Source organism: Babylonia areolata, chromosome 5, assembly GCF_041734735.1.
Source record: "Babylonia areolata isolate BAREFJ2019XMU chromosome 5, ASM4173473v1, whole genome shotgun sequence".
NCBI lineage: Eukaryota > Metazoa > Mollusca > Gastropoda > Neogastropoda > Buccinidae > Babylonia > Babylonia areolata.
In genome coordinates this window covers 53,178,944-53,196,443 of record NC_134880.1, presented here as the reverse complement: position 1 = coordinate 53,196,443, position 17,500 = coordinate 53,178,944, and the positions used below count along the sequence as shown (strand labels likewise).

General features: G+C 44.7%; 1 protein-coding gene across 1 annotated transcript in view; it reads left to right on the top strand.

Moving 5' to 3' along the window:
• Positions 1-2,368: 2,368 nt before the first annotated feature.
• The window catches only part of LOC143282528 (uncharacterized), a 42,746-nt gene continuing 27,614 nt past the window's right edge, over positions 2,369-17,500 (top strand). Inside the window, exon 1 of the mRNA XM_076588205.1 lies at positions 2,369-3,222. The gene's annotated coding sequence lies outside the window, so the exon portion shown is untranslated. The remainder of the gene's footprint in view (positions 3,223-17,500) is intronic.

The following is a 17,500-nucleotide window of genomic DNA, read 5'->3' as shown; positions in this document are numbered from 1 at the left end:
ATACCGCGTTGTATTGTACTGTAGTGTGATGTACTTTACTGTACTGCATAGCACCATGTTGTACTGTTTTGTATTGTGCTGTTCTTTATTGTATCGTAATGCATTTTATTGTACTGTATTATACTGTGTTGTACTGGACAGTATTACATTGTATCGTGCTGCATTGTAATGCATTTCATTGTACTGTGTTGTACTGGACTGGACTGTATTATACCTTACAATACTATACTGTATTGTTCTGAACTGTATTGTACTGTACTGTATTGTAATATACTGTACCGCATTGTACTGTACTACAGTTCTTATTCTACTGTATTGTATTGTATTGTACTGTACTGTATTGTACTGTACTGTACTGTAGTGTACTGAGGGGTTTAGTTTTATAGTCTGTGATCGGTCATTGACGTATACAGATTTGAACTGACCCAACCACGTGGTATCACGTCTTTCATTTCCATATTATATCATACAAAAAGAAAATCTTTCTGAGGATGGATATGAATCGAATATGGAAGGATATAATTGCAATCGTTTAGTTTGTCACATACATCTTACGTCACGAAGGATATTTCAGTTTTCAGTTTCAGTTTCTCAAGGAGGCGACACTGCGTTCGGACAAATCCATATACGCTACACCTTATCTGCTAGCTGATGCCTGACCAGCAGCATAACCCAACGCGCTTAGCCAGGCCTTGAGTAAGCATACATGCATAGTTTGTGTGCATATCAGAGTGGATTTCTCCTACAAAACTTTGTCAGAGAACAACAATCCCCTTGCCATGGGTTCTTTTTCAGTGCGACAAGTGCGTGCTGCACACGGAACCTCGGGTTTATTATCGTCTCATCCGAATGACTAGACGCTCAGTTTGATTTTCCTGTCAAACTTGGGAGAAAGGGCGAGAGCGGGATTTGAACCCACACCCTCACGGACTGTGTATTGGCAGATGAGTGTCTTAACCATTCTGCCACCTTGGGGTGGGGTGGGTGATAAGATGGGGAAGGGGGGGGGGCTGAGACGGAGGAGTGATAGGGGACGGAGTGGGGGGGGGGGGGTAAGAACTGGGGGGGGGGGTGGAAGTGGGGACTGGGGCCAGTAAATTTGTTGGTGGGTGGGTGGGTGTGTGCATCATGTTGGAGGTGGCGAAATGTTTGTGGCGCGTGAGCTGGATACAGCCGCTCCCTCCTCCATCCCGTTCCATTCGTCTGTCTTCCTGTCTGTCTATCTGTCTGTCTCCCTCCACACACACACACACACACACACACACACACACACACACACACACACACACACAGAGGATCCCCACCCCCCACCCCCAAACCTCCCCCACCCCCACCCCCACCCCCACCCCGCAACACACACCACTTTGCATACAAACACAAACAGACGATGGCCATCCATCTCACTGTAACTAGTCAAGACCAACCCTCGGAGAACGAAATAATGGAACGGCCGTAGATCACCACCACCACCATCACCACCACCACACACCACACACCACCACCACACACCACACACCACCATAACCACGCCACCACCACCACCACACACCACCACACACCACCACCACCACACACCACCACCACACAACACCACACACCACCACCACACACCAACACCACCACCACCACACACCACCACCACCACACACCACACACCACCACCACACACCACCACCACACACCACATACCACCACAAACCACCACCACCACCACCACCACCACACACCACCACCACCACACACCACCACCACCACACACGACCACCACACACCACCACCACACACCACCACCACCACCACACACCACCACCACCACACACCACCACCACACACCACCACCACCACACACGACCACCACACACCACCACCACACACCACCACTACCACCACACACCACCACCACCACACACCACCACCACACACCACACCCAAAACACCACCACCACCACCACCACACACCACACACACCACCACCACCACTACCACACACAACCACACCACCACCACACACCACACACCACCACCACCACCACCACACACCACACACCACCACACACCACACACCACCACCACACACCACCACCACCACCACACAACACCACACACCACCACCACCACCACCACACACCATCACCACCACCACCACACACCACCACCACACATACCACCACCACCACCACCACACCACCACCACCACCACAGAACACCACAAAACACCACCACCACACACCACACACCACCACACCACCACCACACACCACACACCAACAGCATTGCTGTCTCGACTTGCAGGCGACCAGCCGGATTAGCGCCCAGCAGAGTGGGCATGCAGGCAGACAGGCAGGCGACAGTGTTATAAGGGCAACAACTCACGGACAAGGGACATAACACGGGCAGCAACACAACCGGACAACAGTCAGAGAAAGAGAGAGGGCGAACGAGAAAGAGAAAGACTAGAGGACAGTGGAGACAGACAGAGAGAAGGAGAGAAAAGAGAGAGAGAGAGAAAAAAAGAAAGAAAAGAAGAAGAATAGACACGTACAGACACTGTGAGCACCAAAAGCGTGGATAGCGGAAAGGGAGAACGAAGACAGAAGCAGAATGATCTAAAGGAAGATAGCTGACAAAAGAAAGGAAAGAAAACAATTGACTTGAGAGAAAAGGGAAAAACAAAACAAAAAAAAAAACAGAGTGATGTAACTGCATCACAGACATACTGGTCAAACCTCGTTTGCAAAACATGAAATAAATTCGCAACAAAAAAATCCAAACAAAACCCTGGTGCTATAAACTGTGAATCTTTTTTGCGTTGTACATGAGCGATAAAGTTAGGCTGAGAAAAAAAGAAAAAAAAAAACAAGCGTGCTTGTTCCATAGAGTGTTAACACGATAAGGTAGGCTAGTTGGCAGACATCAGGCGCGAACTCCAGCAGAGAGAGATTTGATCAACTTATTTTTTTTTTCCCCCAACAGTGACATCCGCAGTGCTGTCGATACGGTGGTCAACGTGCTATCTGATTAACAGTGGCAGTGCAGCGTTGACAGATTGTGTAAAAGTCTGCCATTTTACCTCGTTGCTCTCTCACATCAGCGGTGTGATTTGCATAGGTTCCCTCTGTCTGTCCGTCTGTCTGTCTGTCTGTCTGTCTGTCTGTCGGTCAGGTGTCTTCAAATTACTGCAGCTAGACTCGTCGGTGACAAGGGCAACAAGACGGCAAAACGGTGAGCCACAGTTTGACTCTGCCTGTCTGTCTGCCTGTCTGTCTGTCGGTCTGTTTGTCTGTCTGTATGTCTGTCTATATAGTTTATCTGCCTGTTTGCCTCTCTGTCTGCTTGACTATAAGGCAAGGTAAGATAAGATAAGAATAACTTCATTATCTCATTAAGAGAAATCACATCAGGTGCGGCGAAACGAAAGTAGACCGTTAATCAACACATAAATATAAACAGGACTTAGTCAAAATGATTCAATAACATATAAAAACTATTGCATATATTCACTTAATCAAAGTGTTGTAATGAATCATTATTGTAAACATATTGATATACACCACACAAGGCGATCTGTTTTGCTGTGTGTCTGTCTGTGTGTGTGTCTGTCTCTCTCTGTGTCTGTCTCTCTGCTGTTTGTCTGCTTTGCTGTCTGTCTTTCCCTCTCTCTCTCTCTCTCTCTCTCTCTCTCTCTCTCTCTCTCTATATATATATATATATATATATATATATATATATATATGTCTCTCCCTATCTCTCTCTCTCTCCCTATCTCTCTCTCTTTCTCTAACTATATATATATATATCTCCATATATATATATATATATATCCTATCTCTCTTTCTTTCTCTCTCAATATCCCTATCTCTATCTATTCCTCTCTCTCCCTATCTCTCTCTATCTCTCTCCCCCTATCTCTCTCTTTCTCCCTCTCTCTCTCTCTCTCTCACTCTCTCACTCCCTATCTCTCTCCCTCTCTCTGAATCTGTCTGTCCGTCTCTCTGAATGTCAGTCTGTCTGTCTACCTGTTTGTCTGTCTCTATGTCTGTCTTTGTGTCTGTCTCTATGTCTGTCTCTGTGTCTGTCTCTATGCATGTCTTTGTGTCTGTCTCTCAGCCTCTGTCGATGGGGGCTAGGGGCAGGGGGTGTCGATAGGGGGCGGAGGGGGTGGGGAGGGCAGAGGGGGTGGAGCGTATGTGCGTGCTGCCCTGTCCACATTGAGAAATTACATTTCGGTAAAGGACTAGATTCCAGAGAGTTGTTTTCTTTCTTTCTTTCTATCTTCGTGTCTTTCTTTCTTTCTTTCTATCTTCCCTTCTTTCTTTCTTTCTGTCTGTTTTCCAATTTTCATCTTTCTCTCTGCTTTTTCTTCTTTTTTTTCTTCTTTTTTTTTGTCCTAACTTTCTTTTCTCTTATTTCATTTTTTTCATTATAATTTTCTTCTTTTCCTTACTTATTTCTTTCGTGCTTTCTTTCTTCTTCTTTTTTCTTTTTTTTCTGGTAGAATGTTAGACTTCAATCCGAAATACGACGACAACAACTTTTGGAGGAACAAAATGACAATCAGGAGCATTCACGAAAACTTTTCAAAGCCACCAGCCTTAAACCCACCCCAAGCGCAAACTAGTTTTGAAGGTAAATACTTAAAACTAGACTTTTTATGCATCTGCCCATTTCAGTGTGAAAAACGAAGACATGTGGGCTTGGCTTTATTATTATCATCTCTCTCTCTCATATATATATATATATATATATATATATATATATATATATATATCACCACACCACCACCACACACTGCCACGTATATATACACATATATACACATATTTGTGTGTGTTGTTGTTGTCCAATAAACCACCAGGTTTTTGAGAGAAAAAAAGAGTGGTAACTCTCTTCATACACAAGGTACACAACTTGGAGTCAATGCTGCTTATTCTACCGATTCCACTAGCACACAGGTAAATAAAAAGTACACTGGAATGAACCCAAACAGAGTTCTTTTGTCTGCTTTTTTCCCTTGCTTGTTTCGAGCCGGAGACAAGACTGTCTACGTTCAATCGGCTTGGTGGAGTGATGGCCTAGAGGTAACGCGTCCGCCTAGGAAGCGAGAGAATCTGAACGCGCTGGTTCGAATCACGGCTCAGCCGCCGATATTTTCTCCCCCTCCACTAGACCTTGAGTGGTGGTTTAGACGCTAGTCATTCGGATGAGATGATAAACGTGCAGCATGCACTTAGCGCACGTAAAAGAACCCACGGCAACAAAAGGGTTGTTTCTGACAAAATTCTGTAGAAAAATCCACTTCGATAGGAAAAACAAATAAAACTCCACGCAGAAAAAAAACGCCAAAAAAATGGGTGCCGCTGTAGTGTAGCGACGCGCTCTCCCTGGATAGAGCAGCCCAAACAGAGAAATCTGTTGTGATAAAAAGAAATACAAATACAAATAACTTCACATGGACAAGGAAAAAGAACACATTGCTCCACTGACTGGATCCATCATCATTGTCGTCGACGTCATCGTCGTCGTAATCGTCATCATTATCATTGTCATCAGCAGCAGCAGTGGCATAAAAAGCCTTTGATTCCAACATATCATAGGATGTGGGAAAGGCAGGGCTTGTTATATCCTCCTCCTCCCCCTCTTCTTCTTCTTCTTCTTCTTCTTCTTCTTCTTCTTCTTCTTCTCCACTGTCATCATCATCATCACCATCATCCTCTGCATTTTCTCCTTATTCTTCTTATCCATCGGTTTTCTTTTTCATCCTTCTTTCCTTTCTTCCCTTCCCACCTCTTCTTCTTCATCCTCTGCCTTCCTGGGCTGACACTGATCCCACATGTCTGAGTGCTGTGGTCTGTACGTATGACAGAAATCCCCAGTAGTGTGCACTGCGTTGTATATATGACAGACATCCTGAGCTCCATCCGCTAAGCTGACCGCCCGTCACAAAGGGGGACAAATCCGATAACAGGAGCTGTGCTTCAGAGCCAGCGTGAAGACACTGATGGTGCAGAATCAGGGGGGTGGGGGTGGGGGGTGGGGGGGGGGGAGGGAGGGGGGGATGACGACCAGAGATGACCCACGTGCGGCGGCAGATGATTCCCTGGTCTCGGGCTGGAGACGTAGATGTGTGGGTGACCACTGTCTGCTAACCAGTCAGCACCAATGGCTCTGATATCAATCACCCTCCATGAAAAAAGGGAATAATAATGATAATAACAGCTGCAGCAGCAAAAAGAAGGAGGAGGAGGAGGAGAAGAGGACAAGAAGGAGGAGGAAGAAGATGTAGATGAAGAAGAGGAGGAGGAGGGGGAAGGAGAAGAAGAAGAAGAGGGGGAAGAAGAAGAAGAAGAGGGGGAAGAAGAAGAAGAAGAGGGGGAGGAGGAGGAAGAAGAAGAAGATGAAGACGATGAATAAAAGGAGGAGGATGGGGAACAAGAAGAAGAAGAGGAGGAGGAGGAGGGGGAGGGGGAAGAAGAAGAAGAGGAGGAGAACGAGGAGGAGGAGGAAGAAGAAGAAGAAGAGGGAGAAGAAGAGGTGGAGGAGGACGAGGAGGAGGAGGAAGAAGAAGAGGAGGAGAATAGCTGGGTTATACGGAGCTGCTTCGCCTGAGGAGCGGAGACCTCCACCAGTGTCAGACAGCAGTTTACAGGTATAAAGGTCCCCTTGCCTTTTTCGGCCCTAGAAGCAGCGCATTCATACCCACTGTGGCTAGGGCTCGGCGTGGGTAGGCGGGGCCCAGTCCTCTCCTTCTGTCGCCCTTCACCTTCCACAACCGACGTCAAGCACCCACCCACCCACACCTGCTGGCGTGAGGAAAATCGTGTAGCAAGAACACAGCACCATGCCAAAACCATGTCTTGAAATTTGATCTCTGGTGATCACTGCATCATAAGTCACACGCCTAGGAAAAATCAGCTGAAGAAACATTGTCAGCGAGAGAGTTCGGCTTGATCTCAAAGCCTAATCATTATTCAAATGAAGGACTTGTTCCTTCACGATACCCCTTTATGCCCCAGTTCAAACGCTAAACATTACGGAATTTTTGTTTCCTAAAAATGTACGCGGGTTTCATTCCATTATTACTATTATCATTATTTGTTCTTCTTCTTTTTCTTGTTGCATTGGGTTCATAATGCCACTTTACACCAGAATGCAAGCGCTATGCATTTTGTTACCAAAAAAGTTTGCGCGGTTTTTGTACTGATACCTTCTCTTCTTCTTCTTCTGCGTTCACTCGTATGCACACGAGTGGGCTTTTACGTGTATGACCGTTTTTACCCCGCCATGTAGGCAGCCATACTCCGTTTTCGGGGGTGTGCATGCTGGGTATGTTCTTGTTACCATAACCCACCGAACGCTGACATGGATTACAGGATCTTTAACGTGCGTATTTGATCTTCTGCTTGCATATACACACGAAGGGGGTTCAGGCACTAGCAGGTCTGCACATATGCTGACCTGGGAGATCGAAAAAATCTCCACCCTTTACCCACCAGGCGCCGTCACCATGATTCGAACCCGGGACTCTCAGATTGACAGTCCAACACTTTAACCACTCGGCTATTGCGCCCGTCATGTACTGATACCATTGTTAGTGTTTTTGCTGGTTTTTATGTTGCTATTGTTTTGTTTTTGTATTTTACTTTTTTTTCTTTCCTTTTTTTCTTTCGGGGGTTTTTTGTGTGTGTGTTTTTTTTTGTTTTTTTTTGGTTGTTGTTTTTTGTTTGTTTGTTTTTTTGGGTTTTTTGTTGTTGTTTTTTTTCTCAAGGCCTGGCTAAGCGCGTTGGGTTATGCTGCTGGTCAGGCATCTGCTTGGCAGATGTGGTGTAGCGTATATGGATTTGTTCGAACACAGTGACGCCTCCTTGAGAGACTGACAACTTATACTGATACTGTTGTTTTTGGTGATGTTGTTGTTGGTTGATACTGCATTATGCTGCTTTAACTGTCTCTGGGTATACTCAGCTTTCGTGAAGTGAAGTATTTTGTCGATGAGAAAATGTCGATAACATACACTGGACTGTAATTGTCATATATTCGTAAGTCCAGTTCACACATTCGAAGCTTGTCTTTTTTTTTCTTTTCTTTTCTTTTTTTAACGTTTATGTGAATGAAATATTATGTGTATATGGTGTACATTTACATAGAAATATTGTGTGGATAGAATCCTTCATGTTCATGAGCATGTAAAGCAGTTGTTTGTTATTAAACATGCGCTCGACACACGATACTGCTTAAAGGTGTGTATATATATATATATATGTGTGTGTGTGTGTGTGTGTGTGTGTGTGTGTGTGTGTGTGTGTGTGTGTGGAGAGAGAGAGAGAGAGAGAGAGAGAGAGAGAGAGAGAGATTCCGACGTGCAGATACACGTTTTCCTATGCACACACAAAGCGAACTCGAATGAAGCATGAAACAAACATGCAGATAGATCGAGACAGAGACACAACGAAAGATAGAGAGACAGAGACAGAGAGACAGAGAGGGACACAGAGAGAGAGAGAGAGAGAGAGAGAGAGAACACTGAACTGAACACTAAGATGTTTAATGTCACTGCCTGTAGAACTCTAGTGACAGAATAGGTACAAATCAGAACAAAAATTGTGAGAAAGAGAGAGAGGCGGGGTGAGTGAGAGAGAGAGGGGGGGGAGAGAGAGGGAGAGGGAGAGAGAGACACAGAGAGAGACAGAGACACAGAGAGAGAGAGACTGAACTCAACACTACATTTAATGTCATTGCCTGTAGAGCGCCAGTGATAGAGTAGGTACAAATCAGAACAAAAATTGTGAGAGAGAGAGAGAGAGAGGGGGGGGGGAGAGAGAGAGAGGAAGAGAGGAGAGAGAGAGAGAGAGAGAGAAGAGAGAGAGGGGAGAGAGAGAGAGAGGAAGAGAGAGAGAGAGAACGAACGAACGAACGAACGAACGAATCTTTTTAATGAGGAAAGTGGAATAAGCATGCACATGCTTTTTTACATCCATGATGCTTCTCTCTGCCCACCACCTCCAGAGAGAGAGAGAGAGAAGCAAATATCCATACACATAGAGAGTTTGAAATCCACAGCCTTCGCCATTAGAGAAGATTACACGTGAGTCAGCAGACATGTGGAGAAACGTGTCAATGGGTATGTGTCTCTGTACTCTGCCCTTAATCTGCTCTGGTGGCAAGTTCGGCAAAGTCCTATTCAACATGACGCTTTGTTGTTTTTTTCTGCACGTACGAGCCTTTTTGTTGTTCAGTGTATTCCTTTTTTTATGATGAAGATGGTTATTATTATAACATTCGCCGCTCGAACAATTGCAGAACTTTTTTGTGATTCTTCCCTTTTGTCAAGGTTACTTCTTGCCTCTGCTGTGTCGCTTTCATTTATATGTATGTATGTATGTATGTTTGTATGTGTGTATGTATGTATGTATATTTGCTTTTTGACTCACTTGTGTAAACAAAGTGAGTCTATGTTTTAACCCGGTGTTCGGTTGTCTGTGTGTGTGTGTATGTGTGTGTGTGTGTGTGTGTGTGTGTGTGTGTGTGTGTGTGTGTGTGTGTGTGTGTCTGTGTGCGTGTTTGTGTCTGTGTGTCTGTGTGTCCGTGGTAAACTTTAACATTGACATTTTCTCTGCAAATACTTTGTCAGTTGACACCAAATTAGGCATGAAAATAGGAAAAATTCGGTTTTTTCCAGTCATCTTGTTTAAAACAATATTGCACCTCTGGGATGGGCACAAAAAAATAAAAAATGAAGCCTAATTATATGCAAACTGCATTTACTGTTATATTTATATTTTTGTATTCTCTAAACTTGGCACTTTGATCTGATATTCTGACCCAACAACAAGAGCAGTCATTATTATCATTTTTTGTTCAAACAGGAACTTCTTTTGCTAAGCATGGAAGTTTTATTCATTTTGCAAACGTTTTGGTGCAGATAGTAAAAAAGGGAAATTACTCTGTAATTAATGGTAGGGGACTTAATTTGCTTTAAACTGATCTATCTCATCTTAAACATTACATTTTGAAATTATACTCAATGCGTAAAAAGCTTGGATTTTTTATTAAGTGTATCACAAGTGAGGTTTGTTTTTTTTTGTTTGTTTTTTTGTTTTGTTTTGTTTTTCTTTTCTTTTTTTTCACAATTAGACTCACTTAATTTGTCAAACTGGCTTGTTGTAACGACCATTGAGTTCAGGTAAATTTCGATGTTGATATCATATAAGGGGAGAGGGGGAAGAGATAGGGAGAGAGGGGGAGGGGGAGACAGACAGACAGACAGAGACAGAGACAGGGATAATCACCCACAAATAACGTGCTTAGCCCTTAGCTAAGAGAAGACTGCATTAATGGTTTCAGCGGATATAACGAAAAGGGTTAATGGTGATGCTTTTCTGCCCACCACCTCCAACCCCCCACAACCCCCACCCCTAGCTTATTCTTTCAACATCTTCAACAAAGTCGTTTTCCAAATGACAGCAAAATTCTTCGCCTACCAGTGTTTTTTGTTGTTGTTGTTGTTGTTGTTTTTGTTGTTGTTGTTGTTTTTGTTGTTGTTGTTGTTTTGTTGTGTTTTCACAAAGTTGCCTTTAATTGTGCTCTTTTTTCCATTCTCCGTTGTTATAATTGCACGCGACCAAACAAGCCCACGCGACCAAACAAGCAAAATACACATTAACAAGTCATTGTCGCTTCGCAATGGGCAATCATTATTTTCGCAACTAATATACAAAGTTTTTTATCGAAAAGAGACACGGTGTCATGTCTGCCTTGTTCTTTCTTCCCACTGTTCCTTTTCCCCCGTGCGTTGATCATTATCATTATTATTATTATTGTTATCATGAGAATTTACACCTAATCTTGTAAGTAAGCCCTAAGCGTTTACAAAAACAAAGCAAAACAAAACAAAAAAAACACACACACACAAACACGTAAATACCAACAAGAAAAACTGAACTCAAGATACAAAAAATATCAAATCATTCACACACACACACACACACACACACACACACACACACACACACACAAAGTCATAGTACACATTCACAAATAGTACACAATCAAGGCCTGACAAGCGCGTTGGGTTATGCTGCTGTCAGACATCTGCCATGCAGATGTGGTGTCGCTTATATGGACTTGTTCGAACGCAGTGACACCTCCTTGAAAAACTGAAACTGAAACTCAACAGTCTAGGGATGGAAATGATACGGGGGCCATCTCTAGTCAGTGATGGTCCTGAAACATCTGCTGATGACCGTTTCTTCACTTTTGTGGGTGTTGATCTTGGATGTTCTCCAGTACACGTGAACATACACTTCGCTTTGTCCCCATCTTCAGTTAAAACCACGTTCTTTTTCCATTCCACTTGAGAAGGATCGTCTGTTTTGGGGAGCAATCACAGAACTAATCAATCGTTTCTCCCCATTTGAGAGACTGACTGAACAATATCCCCATCCCATAAGGCAACGTTCACACTAAGCCCCGCCAGTTGCCGTCAGCCTGATACAGCAACACACACACACACACACACACACACACACACACAGCCAGTTGCTTTCAGCCAGAAACAATACGGCGCTCTTCAGACGGGAGAAACGAATATGACTGGGATTCACGCTGCTGGCATCATTGGAGAGACCCGTTCCTTGACCAGCCATCAGTCTTTTCTGTCTACACGCGACAAACCAAACAGCTGGCTGGAGACGGCTGGTGGCTAGTGTGAACACTTACCGCCGGCATACATGGCAGAAAAGCGCAACAACGACGTGCGTAGAATTATCGACCGGCTGTTGTCAGCTGCTGACAGCTTAGTGTGAAATTAGACGGAGTCATTTTTGGCTGGTTGTTGTTGTCGCTATTGCGATTGCCTTCAGGTCCCATTTTGTATCGGGCGCTCGATGCTCAGAGACTGGACACTAAGGCGGGCACGGACTGTGTGTGTCTGGCCACTGCTCTAAAAACAGATGGATATTCCTTAACTAGGAACGCTGAAGCCAACTGGACGCCATACTGAGACTTGTATTCGGCCGTCAGTCCGTCAGTTGAGAAGTCGTCTGCTAATTGGTGGTAGTTTCTGAACTGTAACCGTGTATCTTCGATGAAATCGTGTTATGCTTGAAATTGCCCCCATGACATACCAAATGTTGTGTCTTAATCGATATCTGCCAATTATTTATTTATCACAGTTATTACAGGAAAAACAGTGCAGTGACATGTAGCGCAAACTTGTAAGTGGAGGCACACACAGGAATGTCAGCTTAACTGACGCCGCGAGCAACTGACAGCTTGCCGTGAAGCAGTCATCGTAGCCAGCTGAGCGCTCGACAACATCGATTACATATAAGAGTTACAGCTGTACTGACACGAGTAGCAAAATGGCTGATTGAACACTTCCGCTGGCTTCAGTTTGCAGAGGGGCTCAAAGAATGCATGCGCTACCACCTATTTTTAGAAAAGTGGTGTCCGGTTCTAAGTGGGGTGGAGAATGTCTGGGAGGCATGAAAACAATGAATTATGACAATGAATGTTCGTGTGACAGTGGTCTGTGGTGTGAAGCACTTGGCTGTTCTGTGCTCACAGCCACAATGATGCTTTGCTGTCGTAATATCAGATGGACCACAGAGAGAGCGAGAGAGAGAGACTCTGTGTGTGTGTGTGTGTGTGTGTGTGTGTGTGTGTGTGTGTGTGTGAATATGCGTGTGTGTGTGTGTGTATGTGTGTGTGTGTGTGTGTGTGTGTGCGTGTGTGTGTGTGCTAATGTGTGTGTATTGTTGCTGTTGTGTTCTGTTTATTTTTTGTAGTTTTTCTCCAGCGGCCTTCCTCCTCCCTCTTTTCTCTGGCTGTGTGGTGTACACACTGTGCCGGTACAAGCTGGAAGATGTCTGGCTGTGTGGTGTACACACTGTGCCGGTACAAGCTGTAAGATGTCTGGCTGTGTGGTGTACACACTGTGCTGGTACAAGCTGTAAGATGTCTGGCTGTGTGGTGTACACACTGTGCTGGTACAAGCTGTAAGATGTCTGGCTGTGTGGTGTACACACTGTGCCGGTACAAGCTGGAAGATGTCTGGCTGTGTGGTGTACACACTGTGCTGGTACAAGCTGGAAGATGTCTGGCTGTGTGGTGTACACACTGTGCTGGTACAAGCTGGAAGATGTCTGGCTGTGTGGTGTACACACTGTGCTGGTACAAGCTGGAAGATGTCTGGCTGTGTGGTGTACACACTGTGCCGGTACAAGCTGTAAGATGTCTGTCTGATCCTCGTTAAATGGGTTTTAGTCCTGTTTCTGGTTTTTTGTTGTTGGTTTGTTTTTGTTTTTTGTTTTGTTTGTTTGTTTTTCCTGTGTTGTCTCATTGTTTGTCTGTACGTCTGTATGTATGTCTGTCTCCATCTCGTTTTCCCCCCGCCACACCACCCCCTTCATTCTCTCTTTCACTGTATGTATGTATGTAGCTCTCTCTCTCTCTCTCTCTCTCTCTCTCTCTCTCTCTCTCTCTCTCTCTCTCCGCTATCTTTCTCTTTCTCTCTCTATCTCTCGCTCTCTCTATATATATCTCTCTCCCCGCTCTTTATCGCGCCCTCTCTCTCTCTCTTTCTTCCTCCCCCTACCCCCCTCTCTCTCTCTCTCTCTCTCTCTCTCTCTCTCTCTCTCTCTCTCTCTGGTGTAATTTACAGTGGAACAAAGGTTAGATGAGAGATAATACATCATTTTTTTCTTTCGTTTTACGCACGCACGCACTCGGGCACTCCCTCACGCGACAGACACAGGACACGGAGAGAACAGAAGCACAGACAGCAGGCGGCGCTGCTAAGGGAGAAGAGCGAGATCAGGAGCCCCTGAGAAGGGACCTCCCCTGATCCAATCATCTTCTCTCCCCTGAGGTGACCCTCAGCCAATCATCTTTCGTCTCGCGGGTTCATTGTTGACCAATCAGAGTCGAATTATCTACCCCACATCCCCCAACCTACCGGGTCCCTTGATGCACTTGTGGTGGAACTAATGGAGACTATTCATCACGTTGAAGGAAAGGCGCTGCTCAAAATGTCAAGCGTTAAGGTCTTCAGCGCTAACAGGCCGCCACCCCACACAGCTCAAACTGAAGGACCGTCAGCACGGATGAATGGAGGCAATGAATTGGGATGACATCTCAAAGAAATAGAGAGAGAGAGAGAGAGAGAGAGAGAGAGAGAGAGAGAAACAAAGAACAAGCCTAGCCTTTTGCACAAGAACGAAATTTTCTGTCTCGGACCTTCCTCAGCGACGTAATTAGTGTAACTACGTCAAAGTAGTGACGCAAAATTTCAAAGTCTGGCAAGCGTATCTCTGTGCCATGCCATGTATGTGTTATGACAGACAGATTTTTCATGGTGCAAGTTACTGTCAAACGAAAGAAACCATTTTTCATTCTCTCCCATATGAGTGTGCCGGTCCTGTTTGGGATGTGCATGATATCAATCCGTCCTTGGATTCAGAAATGAATGTATTGTCATTCCTTACACAGAGAGACACACATACACACACACAGACACACACACAGACACACACAGCCTTGACCTAGAAGTGGTGCATCAGCCAAACTGTCCACATCACTGGCTCATCAGGGAGTCTGTGTGTTCCCTCTGCATTGTGGGCCCAGTCTATCACCGAGGTTTATGGAAGGAGCTTTGCCCCAAAGCAGGCACCGGCCCACAACCGTGACAGATGGAGGATTGTGGTGCGGCCTTCCGGTACAGGAAGCGCTGCCACCCTGAAGGGTTGTGACGATACTACTACTACTACTACTGCTACTACTACTACTACTACTATTACTACTACTACTACTGGATACTTTTATAGCGCACTGTCTAGAAACTCTTGGTCTTGGTGCTCTGCAAAGCGTTTTTTTGTTTTTTTCCCCAGTCTAAAGTTATGCCTGCGTGTGACTGACTGGTGTGAAAGCGCTAGGATTTGTCTCTGCACAAGATCTAACACTATATACATGATATCATTATCATTATTATCATTATCATTATTATTATTATTGTTGTGTGTTTTTAAACACATGTTTGTTGTTGTTTTTCGCATAGCACATTACATTATAGTTACATACTCACCAAACTGTGACTAGCAAACTTCACACACACACACACACACACACACACACACATACATATATACATACATACATACATACACACACACGAGCGCGCGCGCACACACACACACACACACACACACACACACACACACACACACACACATACACAGACTCAACAGACTCACACAAACGCAACACCATTCACACACACACACACACACACACACACACACACACACAGAGAGAGAGAGAGAGAGAGAGAGAGAGAGAGTCAACAGACTCACACAAACGCAACACCACACACACACACACACACACACACACACACACACACATACACGCACTGATCATGGGAGCCATGTTTATTGACTCATACCACTGACCCATATCAACAGAGGTCAACGCACCCAGAGGTATAGCATGAAAGTAACTCTTCAATGATTGATCATTTACATTTTTCTAATCGGGAATACTTTGTAAATGTAGGTCAAAGTGGTGAGATGTGATTCAACAGTTTTATTATTGTTGGTAAATGATGGCGATAGTTCGAAGCTGGAAGGACGGTTGAAATACTTCCTCCCAATGTGCAGTTCCCTAAGTTAGCAATATAGTTTGGACAAAATGAAGTAAAGTAGACTTCTGTTTCTCTGTGATATCTGCAAAATGTACAGTCAAAATGTCCTCCGCAAGCATTGTCTGAGAAACGTAGTTGGTGTGTTTTTAATGACGATATGCCTAATCCCAGAGTTTTAAAAGATTCCAATCCTAATGTTTTAACGTGTTTAGATATGGTGTTACAGCTAACTATGAAGTGATGAACCACACAATGAGAAAGAATGTGGGACCAGCAAGCAGAAAGTCAGTGAAGGTTCAGACGAACCTGACTATAGATGTGTAGGGGAGGCTGAGGATGAGCGGCGTAGGAAAACTCCTACAATGCCCCTGAACTGATGTAGATGATGCGGCAGCCTCCTTCACCCGCCGCCCTTATCCCCCTATATCCCCCACCCCCACCCTCCGCTTCTCCCCTACTTCGCCCCAACACAAAAAGGTGGTGAGCGGATTTTCCTGACAATCTGGTGCAAGATATGAAGGACCCGGCAACGGACCAGGGCCTGATCGATACCAGTTTAGCGATGATAGGGATCGATATTCTGGATCCAAGATATCTTTAAAATAAAAATAATAAAAAATAAAAATACTTCACCATTGAAAGATGTGACAAAAGGGTAGCCGTAAGTGTGGTATTTCAAGAAAATACGAACATCTTTCCATGGAAGGCCTGACCAGCGTGTTGTGTTTTGCACAGGTATGAAGGAGAAAGGATAGTCCAGCTGTTGTGTTTTGCACAGGTATGAAGGAGAAAGGAGAACCAGCGGTTGTGTTTTGCACAGGTATGAAGGAGAAAGGAGAACCAGCGGTTGTGTTTTGCACAGGTATGAAGGAGAAAGGAGAACCAGCTATTGTGTTTTGCACAGGTATGAAGGAGAAAGGAGAACCCAGCTGTTGTGTTTTGCACAGGTATGAAGGAGAAAGGAGAACCAGCTGTTGTGTTTTGCACAGGTATGAAGGAGAAAGGAGAACCAGCTGTTGTGTTTTGCACAGGTATGAAGGAGAAAGGAGAACCCAGCTGTTGTGTTTTGCACAGGTATGAAGGAGAAAGGAGAACCAGCGGTTGTGTTTTGCACAGGTATGAAGGAGAAAGGAGAACCAGCGGTTGTGTTTTGCACAGGTATGAAGGAGAAAGGAGAACCAGCTATTGTGTTTTGCACAGGTATGAAGGAGAAAGGAGAACCCAGCTGTTGTGTTTTGCACAGGTATGAAGGAGAAAGGAGAACCAGCTGTTGTGTTTTGCACAGGTATGAAGGAGAAAGGAGAACCAGCTGTTGTGTTTTGCACAGGTATGAAGGAGAAAGAAGAGCCAGCTGTTGTGTTTTGCACAGGTATGAAGGAGAAAGGAGAACCAGCTGTTGTGTTTTGCACAGGTATGAAGGAGAAAGAAGAGCCAGCTGTTGTGTTTTGCACAGGTATGAAGGAGAAAGGAGAACCAGCTGTTGTGTTTTGCACAGGTATGAAGGAGAAAGGAGAATCAGCTGTTGTGTTTTGCACAGGTATGAAGGAGAAAGGAGAATCAGCTGTTGTGTTTTGCACAGGTATGAAGGAGAAAGGAGAATCAGCTGTTGTGTTTTGCACAGGTATGAAGGAGAAAGAAGAGCCAGCTGTTGTGTTTTGCACAGGTATGAAGGAGAAAGGAGAATCAGCTGTTGTGTTTTGCACAGGTATGAAGGAGAAAGGAGAACCAGCTGTTGTGTTTTGCACAGGTTTGAAGGAGAAAGGAGAACCAGCTATTGTGTTTTGCACAGGTATGAAGGAGAAAGGAGAACCGGCTATTGTGTTTTGCACGGCCTGGGATGTTGATTAAGATCTCCTGCAGTTT